Source organism: Hydra vulgaris, chromosome 06, assembly GCF_038396675.1.
Source record: "Hydra vulgaris chromosome 06, alternate assembly HydraT2T_AEP".
NCBI lineage: Eukaryota > Metazoa > Cnidaria > Hydrozoa > Anthoathecata > Hydridae > Hydra > Hydra vulgaris.
Genome location: NC_088925.1, coordinates 2,529,239 through 2,541,757, shown reverse-complemented (window position 1 = coordinate 2,541,757; position 12,519 = coordinate 2,529,239). Strand labels below are relative to the sequence as shown.

Here is a 12,519-nt window from a genome sequence, read left to right as displayed (position 1 = left end):
TTTCATTGTTAAAATAAGAAGGTAGTTTACACAATTTTGGAAATAGTAATCTATTTAAATCAAAAGTATATATTTTTTGCTCTTTTATCACACTCAATACATCTTTCTCCATGTTGCCACCTTTACAAAACACGAGATTAGATTCAAATTTTGAAAATATTGATTTTAAGTAATCCACAACGGAGCAGCAAAAGATGATTTCGCTGGTATATTTGAAAGTAGGATATCAATAAATATTGTTCAGACAGTATCAAAATACTTTTCTATCTTTTTCTTCCTAGTTTTCTAATTTTTCACACGGTATTACTTGTGTATGAAAAAACTTTTTATCAATAAGTGAACGAAAACATAACTCTCTAATGCAGTTTCTTCCCCATGGATGAATCTTTTGATTAGCAATAAATTCGAAATCTAACAACCACAACTTAAAAAAAATTGTTTTTTTATTAAAAAAAAGAAATTCATAGCAATTGCGCAGTGTGGGCGCTTGATGAAGTGTCTCAAAGATATAAACATTATGAACACAAGTCTGGAAATTCTTCATCTTCATCTGATCGTGTAGAAGAAGAACATTTTACAGATAAAAAATCATATGATTTTCTACAAAATGTACTCGATTCTAAAAGAATAACATTAAATTCTTATAGTATTGAAAAGTGTTTTAAAAACAGTCAATTTAATAATTTACTCAAAAATCCTCAACTTTGTCCTTTTCATCTCAACCACTTTGATGATTTAAAAGATCGACATATAGCTGAACTCTATAAAGCCAAACTTACTGTTTTGCTACTAGACAGAGATAATTAACCTACTATGGATCTAACAGACGGTGATCAAACAGATGGTTTTGTGGATACGTTTACTTCAAAAGTAATACCTACCGTCACTTCTTTGATAGAAAAACTAGATGGAGCGTTAAAAAAGAAATCTGTTAAAAGAAACATTGAAGGAATTATAAAGGAAGGAACCAGCGATAAAAAAAACTTTATTTGTTAATATATTACAGGCTATTGTAACTATACTTATTACGAGCTTTTTTAGTTTAGAAAAAGAAGAAGAATAAAAAATGACTACTGGCGAATCTTTGTCTCGTTTTATTATAATTTCAGAATTTAAAAATTATTTTATAGGAGTATATGCTTTTGATCAGTTGAGTCAAATAAAAACTCATATTCATATTATTAATCAAATGAAAAAAAACTGTTCTTTTATCATTTGCAACAATGAAACCACAAAAGAAGCAGGTCAACATTGGAGAGTGTTGATGAAAATAGACAAGGGTCATTTTTTTTGTTTTGATAGTTTAGGAGAAGAAAGTGTATTGCAACAAATTCCAAATCATTTAAGATTTAATAAATATTTGTTTGAAGCAGTAAAAGAAGTCAATAGCAATATACAAATCAACACTATTAATATAAACTTCAATGAAATTAAAATTAATTCTTATATAAGACAATCAAATCATTTTCCTACAGAATGGACAGCAGAAAATCGTGAATTTTATTGGTTTACCAAATTTATTTTAAAATATAGTGAAGTCACTGGCAATCAAAACGTATTTTTTTCATACAATATATTTCCTTTTCAATGGAATGATAGTAGTTTATGTGGAGCGTTTGCCGCTTATTTTGTAGCTCTAGTCTTTCGCAGTGAAAATGTATTATATACTGATCACATTTATTTACCTTCATTGTGCAGACTGTTAAACCATTATTTTTATGAAATAACAACTCTTTATGCCTCTGCACTAATTTAACTAAATCTTCATTCATTTTTTCAATTTATTAAAAGAGAACTCTCTCCACACCTCGATATTACTGCCAAACAACTGTTTGAAAAAGACATGCAATTGCACTTATATATGAGAAAACAGGAAAATCTGGAACGTGATCTATTGTCTATGAAAACAAAACAAATTCCTTTGAATTATGATATTTATGAAAAACAAATATTGGCTCAAAATGCTATTGAAAGATTTTTAAAAGATGCAGGATTCTTAAGAACAAATTATGAAGCTACGTGGGATAAATTATCCGTTTTGGATATTCAGGCTATTCCATCTGTGATGAATGAGGCAAATATTTATTACATGATCCAAACTGATATGGATAAGATTTATGCAAACAATTACACGCGATTAAAGACTGCCAATCAATTTTTAGATGTACCTATTGATGATGTCATGACTAAAAAAGAAATAAAAAGGCAGATAGCTCTGAATTTAGTATAAACAAACATGAAGAGAACAGCACACACACTGCTTGAAGACATTGTAGAAGAAAAATGTGTTACGTGTAATGGTTATGGCGAGCTGTTTTTTGTGCTCTTAAAAGAAAAAAAATAATGCATTGTTAAAAGATTGTACTATACACGTATTAAACAACGAAGTATGAATTTACAACATAAATGCAAAAAGAAGCGCAAAAATACATCTTCACAAGATGTGTTGTTTAACTTGCAAGGGAAAAAAAACATTTACCATCAAACGTTATAAAAAGAAAAAAGGAGAAGAAAAACAAGACAATATTTTATTTATACATGTTTATTCTTTAGATGAAATAATATAATATTTTTTTTTACATTTGTCTTTTTTTTTTAATATACTTCAAACACTTTATCCGGAGGCATATAAGGGTTGGCGGGTTTTGTAACAACAGGAATAGGAGGAGTTTTTGTTTTTTTGCCTTTCCACGCCTTTTTTATACCGTATAACAGCGAACCCACTTGCAATGCGTTGGATACATTTTTAGGGGTTATAAAATTAGCTAATCCTCGTCCTCGTCGGACTCTTCCTCGCTTACGCAACTTAGATCTTCCTCGCTTAGATCTATAATGTCTTTTCTGTCTTTTTCGTTGATAAGCCATTCTCCATGAGAATTTAGAGGAAACAATAAAAAGTTTTTTTCAGTTATTTCAAAACAATGTTCTTCTCCGTTTTCATATATAAACACAATAATGAGTTTATCATTGGAAAGAGTTACTTTAATAATTCGACCCTGTTTCAAACGATGTGTCAAATCACCCTTTGCATTACTAGTAGCTTTAAATAGCGAAATATAAAAATCAGATAGTTGTGGAAATGTATAATAAATCTCTGCATAAGTTTCAAAACTCATTTTGTATAACGTCTACTTCTTCGAGTAGCCAAATGTTAAATGACTCCTTAATAACATCAACAAAGCCTTTATATAGCATTTCAAATTCGTGGTTGATTTTATCATAAATAAAATCAATATGAGCGTTTTCGTTAGAGCGAGCTACTTTAATTTCAGCTAGTCCATCCAAACGAAATACTAATTTGAAATTACCTTGGACTTGTTTTAAACTATCATTTGCTTCAAACTTGGAAGCTTTTACATTCATAACAGTTTTATAAAATTCGTTTAAACAAGTTTTAAACTCCATTTTTTTCAAATGAATTTCTTTTTTCAAATGAATTTTTTTTTTTTTCAAAAAATCTAAATTTATAGTTTTTTTTTAAACAACAACAGTAAAAACACTTTTAACTATTTTTTTTTAACAATTTATTTTTAGTATTTTATTACCAACATAAAACACACCCTCATTTATATGTGAAATACAATATAATTTATTTACAATATTAAAATCTAATATAAAGCCACCAAAAAACGTGGATGTTTTCGAGTGTCCGTTTTTTTTATCACCGCTTATGATTTCGACAACACCGTTTTTGTATTCATAAGTAAGTATATAATCACCAAACGCACTAGTATCTGTTCGTAAATTTTTGAGCTTATCGTTCTGTTTGTTCATATCTTTTATCAACCATTGATATTCTTTTAAATTTTCTTGTACGTGTTGACGAAATTTTTCAATAAAACAATTTTCACAATACTTTTTAATATGAGTTTTTCTTCTCGCATGTTTACACACTTTTGTTGAATTCATTTTTGCAAATAAACGTTTTACAGAGTTGAGCTTTTTTATGCTCGATTTTTAATCCGATTAAAATACAGTTTTAAACACACCACCAAGTACGGGTATATTTCCTAATAGACTACCAAGGATACCTTTACCACGTTTTCTAAGTATACGTTTTTGCCCTTTACCAATTAAAGAATGATGAGATCTAGGATCAGGTCTCGATTTTCGATGAACAAAAATATATCTTTTAGCAGTCCTGTGTCCTCTATGCCTTCTATGTCTCGTTTTTTTTAATAAATATTTCTTTGTTCATCGCGATCAACTTTTGTTAAAACAAAACAATATATCGGTTTTCCTACTCGATTTATTTCACGATTTTGTTTATTATTTATATACTTGCTTTTTGTTTTTCGATAACGCATCAGCGTTTTTCTACAAAATTGACGCTTTATTTTTTTCAAATTTTTCTTAGCTCTTCTACGTCTTAGAGCTCTTAGTTCCGTATTATTAGGATCAGTTAACTCGTTTTCATCAAATGAGGTCCTATCAAAAAAATTCAAAAAAAGCATCCCTATGAAAAGGCCATTTTCCATCTATCGTATATTTGGGTAATTTAGATGAATATTTGGGTCTAAAATTACTTTATATGTAGGTCTTGAAAACAAATTCCGTCTTACAATCATACGGGAAGAATCAACATCATCTGCAGCCATTTTGACATTTTTTTTTGACTTTAACTTTTTACTTTAACTTTTTTTTGACTTAAACTTTTTTTATATCTTTTTTTTACAAGATAAAAAAACATGGTGTGACCCTGACACCCTGACAACCTGACAACCTTACTTATTCCATCTTTACTTTGTCTTAGTAGACCTACTTACTTATATTTTTCTTATAGTGTTTATTTTTATACGGCCGTATTTTCTTATTTACTTACTTACTTAACCTTACTTAGTCCTTACTTAACTTACTTACCTGCCTGATTTTCCTTAGCCGCTTACTCACTCACTCGTACGCTCACTCGTTCTCACACACTCCACATACAGTACCAAGTCAAGTTTCGCCAACTTGATATTTTAACATTGAACTAACTAGACATACGTTTTTAAAAATTTGTTTACTCCGTATTTTTAATCTCTTTAATCTTGTTCATAAAAACGGTATTAAAACTTTCTAAATTTAACTAGCATGACACAGCATTTTCTTTTCATTGCCTAAAGTTACTACACTTTAGCTTTTATTTCACATTAATCTGTAGAGATTAAATTTTATACATATAAAGCGTGTTTTTTGTTAACAAAATCAAATGGTGAGAACACGCATTGTAAAACGCTCAAAAATGGAAAGCAACACGACAAATGTTATTCGTAAACAAGATAATATTCTTTTACAATTCTGTTATTCGTAAACAAGATAATATTCTTTTACAATTAATCGGTAAATACTGACTTTCAGTCTGTGTCGATGTTGAACTCTGTTTTGTACTTGTTTGTGTTTGAACTGCTTTTTTTGTTCTAGGAACTGTTGTTTTTGTACGCGCCATATTGACAGTGTTCAATGATCTAGGAGTATACCTTACTTTAGGCATTATATAAAAAAAATGATATTTTTTATTTATATATATTTTTTGCTTATTACAAAAAATTAACATGGCGTTTTTTATATAAATCATCTAATCATTTTTTTAGTAAAAAAATGGAATCAATTAAAATTAATCATCAATTAGTAAAAGACGAGAGTGGTGTCTTTCCAAAATTATTTATTTATAAAAAATAAATACATTTTTTTAATATTTCCCTTTCACTTTTTTTAGAAAATCCGTATCATGAAAGTGAAATTTTATGAAAGTTTTGTAAATTATTTTTTATAGAAAATAAATTTTTTTATAGTCTTTTTTTTCTTTATACTAATTTTGTTTATATTTTTTTTTTGTTTAATAACTTTTTTTTAATATAATTTTGTTATTAACTTTTTTTAATACAATTTTGTTATTAACTTTTTTTAATACAATTTTGTTATTAACTTTTTTTAATACAAAAGAAAAAAAATGATTAAACAAATAATAACAAATATCAGCAAACAACTCCATGGCGAATGGAAACAACTGGCAGTATACTTAAAATTTAAAAGAAATCATATTAAAAAAATAAATGACAATTATATAAAAAAACTCGGATAAATTAAAAATTATTTTAACACTATTCGTATTCCAACACAACAAAAAAAGAGCAATAAAAGACTTATACTTTATTTTATCAATGAAAATTGAAATTGATAATGAAAAACTTTTATTTAGTTTATGACAATGTAAATTATTTATAAATAATTATTTACGATAAATTTATATAATAAATATTATATTTTTTTAGCAAAAAATGAAAAAATGAATATTACACGAATCAAGCTCAAAATGACAAAAGGTTTCAAAAGTCAATGGGAAACAGTTGCAGAATATTTAGAGTATAAAAAAAATGATATAGAAGTGATTCGTCATGATTGTTATTCTACTGAAGACAGAATGTATCGAGTATTAACTTTATTGTTTCAAAAACATTGTTCAGAAATGGACGCAGTAAAAGCTTTACACGATATGTTTTGGTATTGGTTATTGGACCTGTCAACTGCCAATGAAAAAAATCAAGAACTTTTAAATAACATAAATGAAAGCATGACAATGTTACAGAACTTTATATTACAATAATTTTTTTTGTAACTTTTTTTTATTTTTTAGCAAACTAATATATTAAAAAAAATGAAACAATACATCAAAAAGTAAGGATGGTAAGAATATCAACCTGTGTTTTTTTTATATTTTTTTATATTTTTTTATACATATTTTTTCTCTTAGTTATGGTGAATATATCAACGAACAGTCTATTTGTTATCACCAGTTATTGCTAAGTGAAAAAGAAGAAAAGGAATTGGAAGAAATAATGGAATTAGAAGGAATGTCAGAAAAAGAATACGAAATTTATTTAGAACAATTACTACAAAAAGACATGGAAGAAATGGAAGAAATGGATTATATTGAAGAACTGAAAAAACAAATGATAGAAGAAGAAATAGAAAAAGAAGTAGATCAAATAGAAAAAGAAATTCACGAAATTATAAATGGAATAGACTTGGAACAATATATCATTGATGTTATGAATAAAATGGATGATTTACCAGAAATAATTTTGTAATTATTTTTTTTGTAAATATATCTTTTTTTTAGACAACTAAAAAATGAATAATAATAATGATGATTTTTATAATATGTTTCCTGGTTTTGGAGAGCTGTTTGAAAAAGAAAACGAGTTGAAAATAGAAAATGTGACTTTTCATCATTTAAACCAATACGATAAGAAAGACATTGAAATGAACATTTTTTTTATTTTAGTTCTTTTATTTGTTCTATTTAGTCATTTTATTTATTTATTAATTCTTTTATATTAAAAAAAAGACTAGTGTATTTTTCATTATTGTGTTTTTTATATAAATAAATGTTTTTTTTTCAGCAACTAATAAAAAATGGCAGACAACACATATCCATGTTGTTTTTGTGACAAAGAATTTATTAAAGAATAACTTATGAATCATCAAATAGAATGTTCTACAGACCAATTCTCACACAAATGTTTTATGTGTAAGGAAAAAGTGCAAGATTTGTTAAACCACGAATGCGATTATGAATTTCTAGACATACAAAAAATATGCTTTTTTTGTAATACCAAAGTAGATAATAAAGATTACTATGAACACTCTGTAATCTGTTTTCAATGTTATAAAAGAACAACAAAATCAATATTTCGAGCAAATTATTTAAGACGAAAAGAAAAATTTAAATTATTTGAATCTTTCTATTAGCCACATCATGAGTGGAATGAAAAATCATCAAGAAATCCTAACTAAACAAATAGTCAACTCAAAAGAAAAAGAGCAAGAAATTAAAAAGCTGAATGAAGAGAATACCAAACTTCATCAAACCCTAGAAGAAATGAATAAAGAAATGACAGAATTAAAAAATCTCTTATATGACAACATGATGGTTTTAGCAAATCAAGAAGATGTACAAAATCTCAATCAAGAAATAACAAAACTCAATCAAATTGTAGAAGAAAACAGTACAGAATTCTTAGCATTAAAAAAATCAATTCAACAAACCAAAGAAACAAAAGTAATACAGCACATCTTTAAAGACAGTCAAATCATCAAACTCAATCAAATGAATCTCAGACTACTATCTGATGAGCTTATTATTCACAACCTATTTACACAGTAGAAGGTTATCATTATGAAAATATATACTCGAAGTACAAACGTAAACAATGTAGCCATTTACTTCTAACTCGTGCGAGGAGACCTTGATGACGTTTTAAAATGGCCCTTTACCAAAAAAGTGATTTGCACTCTAAAAAATAACAATAAATTTTTTGCTCATACTATTACGAGTGATAATTATCTTCAAACTTTAAACGCGAGTTCCTTTTGATAAACTTACCGAAGAATATGATGTAGCAGTTGGATTTCCCAATTTCATTTCACACGAAGAACTAAAACAATTTATTATTAATAATAACTTATTTATTTCTATTACAATTCAATAATATATTTTTTTTTTGTAAAAAATTTGTCATTTTTTTAATTCTGTTTTTATGTAATGATTTCTTTATACAATAGAATATTTTTTTTTTAGATTAACTAATAAAAAAATGAATTCAGTAGAAATTTTCAGACAAACAACTAATGAGCTCACTTTTGAAAACGTTAGAAGTATTAGATTCGTGTTATTACTTCCACATGGTATCAAGCAGAAATTAAAAAACGCATACGATCTCGTAGAGTATATAAAAGATAATGCCATAGAAGATTATAATGGAAATATTCATGAAAGTTTAGAAAGTAAATTGGAATTTTTACTTAACATGTGTAAAGTAATACATCGAAATGATATTTTTAACAAATATAAAAACAAAATACCACGACTACCTACTTATGAAGAAAGTATGATACAAAATTTACCACCTGTTTATTCTCCACCAAATGAAGTATTTCCAAGCGTAGTCATTGAAGCCAAGCAACAAAAACTTTTGAATTTTTATAACCCTTTACCTGAACCACCTGAAACACCTGAATGCGCTCAAGAACCTGATTTCTTCTAAAAACTTTTTTTGGGAAACAAATTATAGTTTTTTTACTTGTATACTAAAACTATGACTTGTTTCCCAAACATAATTTTTTTACTGTATTTTTTTACATTTGTAATTTTTTTTAGATTACTAATAAAAAAATGGGCAGCAACTGGGGCAATATTGTCAACATACTTGAAAAAGAATTTACTTCATTTTACTACTTTCTGCATAAACGTAGAAAACAAATGGAGCGAGAAAAAAGAAACAAAAAATTGGACAGAAAAACTAAAGAACGTTGCATTTATTTGGAAAACATTCATTCTCACATTAAAAAATTTGAAGACAAACACTGACTTGGTTTGAACCACGCGAACAACAATTTTCTTATTATCTTTTTCATTATGACGATAGTACATTGGATAACTTGAACAAATTTACCCTCGAAAATCTCAACTCACCTTAAAAGATTTATGCAAAAGAACCTTGGCACTTCAACGAATCCTTATCGAGTTTGAACAATTACAAGTTAAAATCATTTCTTTATTCGATAAAACCAGACTACCCTCAAAATTGAAAAACAAAGATGAAATTAGATTATTATTTTACTGCTACCGAAGAAACATCATTTACGAAAAAAAGAAACATTTATTATTTTTTCATCTTCAAAGACGCTACCTTTACAGTTTATTTCATTTACTTTTTACAGAAATATCGTGTTTTGCTAACCCACATAAACAACTAGAAACAGATTTTATGAAAACACTATATCATTTAATAATGGAATATATAAACTGGGCAAAACAACAATATTTTTATATTACAGAACCTTGTTTTATTCATTTTAATATTGTAAATCAATTTTTTTAATTTTTTTTTAGATAACTAATAAAAAAAATAATGGATGCAAAAAAGAAAGAACAAAGAAAAAGTTTTTATTATTTTCAATATGAAAAAATGGTATGGTTTTGCTTAGAAACAAAATTAACATTTAAACTCGAAAAATCCCTACCTTAAAAAAAATACAATTGGGATTTTACAGAATAAAAAAAGAAATTATATTATTTAAAGAAAAACTTGAAATACCTATGTGTTATTACGATGAAGCATTTATTATGTATAACAATCTGTCTTATTTTCCAAAATATAGTGATTGGTTTTTATGTCATTATTCATCTAAATTAGATTTTTTTTACACACAACATACTTTTTTATTTCTTACAGTTGAATTATTTAAATCACATTATCATCACAATTTTTTAAATAATACACAATATGAACATTTTTATATTTTATTAAAAAATTATGTAAAATGGGATATAGAACAATATCATTTTATTTCATCTCGAAATTTTGTACATGTAAACGAAATTATTTTATATTTATTTTGTACATGTAAACGAAATTATTTTATATTTATAGCTAGAACAATAACAAATGAATAAAAGTGGTTTTGCGAAGAAAAAAATGAGTAAAAAAATTCGCAATCAAATGAAAGGTATATTTATTTATTTTTTTATTTTTTAAAACAAAATTTTTTATTTTTTTAAAAACGAATTTTTTATTTATTAATCCTATTTTTCTTTTTTTACAGCAATGTATCCCTACTTTTTCATATTGAACAAAGAAAGTTTAAAATATTCACGTTTATTAAACCAACCATACTTTTGCCAAAAACAATGTGGCCATTGTCAAGCGTGTCAGATGCAAAAAAGAAATTAACTTTTTTTGTATTATTTTTATATGAAATATATTTTTTTTATCACATTTTTGTCTTTTTTATTCCTTATTTTTATTACTTTTTATTCCTATTTCGATACAACTTTATACTAACATTTTATCTTTTTTTTAGATAAATAAGAATGAATAACACATCTTAAAATGATGATTGGGAATGTGAACTCAACGCTCCACCTTTCGAAATACAAATAAAGAGTACTAAATTAAAAAGACCTCTCCGAGGAATTAATTATAAAAAATGCTTAAATCTGGAGACAAAAAATATAAAAAATACAAACAATAATATAGATATAAAAAAACCCATGTCAATAAATGAATATATAAAAATAAATTTTGCTATTCATAAATTATAATCTTTTTTCATATATTTTTTATTGTAATTTGTATTGTAGTTTTTTTAGCTAACTAATACAATGTGTGGAGATTGCAATTGTCTCGTTAAAAACACAATCAATTTAACAGCTGAAGAAGCACTTTTTGTCTTGGAGATTGCGGAACAATATAACAAAACATTCGCTGAAGAACTTAACATTTATAATCACTATATTACCATCGGGAAACGATTTCACCCAAACATGACGTTTGAAAATTTTGTGAAAAAGAAATACCCTATTTTTAGAGAAGAAAAAAAATTTGTATTGTGACATTTTTTTATTGTAACAGTTTTTTTATATGAATAAATATTTTTTTTATAACCTATATTATATCTGCGCGCGCATCAGTCTCATACAGTTTTTTATCATAAATTTTTACACGTGACAAAAAGTTTTCTATTCCCCCTCACTCTTCATTATTAAAATTCCTAACATTTTTTTATTCCCCCTCCTCACCATTTTTACCACGATGGGGCCCCCTCACTTGCGGCCCTTGTCAAATGTTCTTAAATCTTAAAAAATGTGTTCTTAAATCTTGACACACTTTGCCATCATTTTTTTTGAGGCACCAGCATTTTTTGGTATCAGTTTGCTTCAAGCTGGAGTAGATAATTTAAAACAAAATAAAATTTAACTCAAAAATAAAAAAATTCAAAAGTTAAGTAGAGCCTATCTTATTTTAAAAATGAGTTTTTAAATTTTTACTTAAAATATTGGCTATATGTCGCCATTTTTATTGAATATATTATGACAGTAGGCGTGAAAAAAATTTTAACAAACCAAAACAAAATAGTAAATCAAAGCTTGCGGAAGCGCTTTACTTACTGCTATTTGTGTTAAAGAGTTACTGAATCTATAATATATATATATATATATATATATATATATATATATATATATATATATATATATATATATATATATATATATATATATATATATATATATATATATATATATATATATATTACTATATTACCTATATTATGAAACGATCTAAATTCATTACAATAATACAAAAATGCCTCCTCTAAGAAGAACTAGACGGTGCAATTTATATGGAGGTAGTCCTTCCGATCTTCCTATTACAGACCTAGCAACTTATGGCGATGTAGCAAAATTTTTCTTCAAACTGAGAGATTTAGAAGGCATTAAAGACAAAAATGTCATTATTCAAAGAACACTTTGTAGTTTAAAAGAAGTTTCGTTCAATTGTTATTCCAAATTAGTTTTATTAACTGAAAAAAGTTTGATTGTTAAACTGTTAAGATTTTATAACAATGTTATTTCTTGGAATGGAAATAAGATTAAACCTTTGGCCAAAAAGTTATTGGAAAAAAATAAAAATAAATTGTTTGACCTGCTAGCATGTAGCTGCAAGCTTGAAGCTCTTCCCTGTGATGACATGA

The 12,519-nt window shown here is 26.2% G+C and overlaps 1 long non-coding RNA gene across 1 annotated transcript; it reads left to right on the top strand.

Annotated features, from left to right (window-relative positions):
- The first annotated feature begins 10,409 nt into the window (after window positions 1-10,409).
- LOC136081581 (uncharacterized) lies at window positions 10,410-10,763 on the top strand. The gene is made up of 2 exons (XR_010638917.1): window positions 10,410-10,494; window positions 10,591-10,763. It is a non-coding gene; the product is annotated as an uncharacterized LOC136081581 (long non-coding RNA).
- The last annotated feature ends 1,756 nt before the right edge of the window (window positions 10,764-12,519 follow it).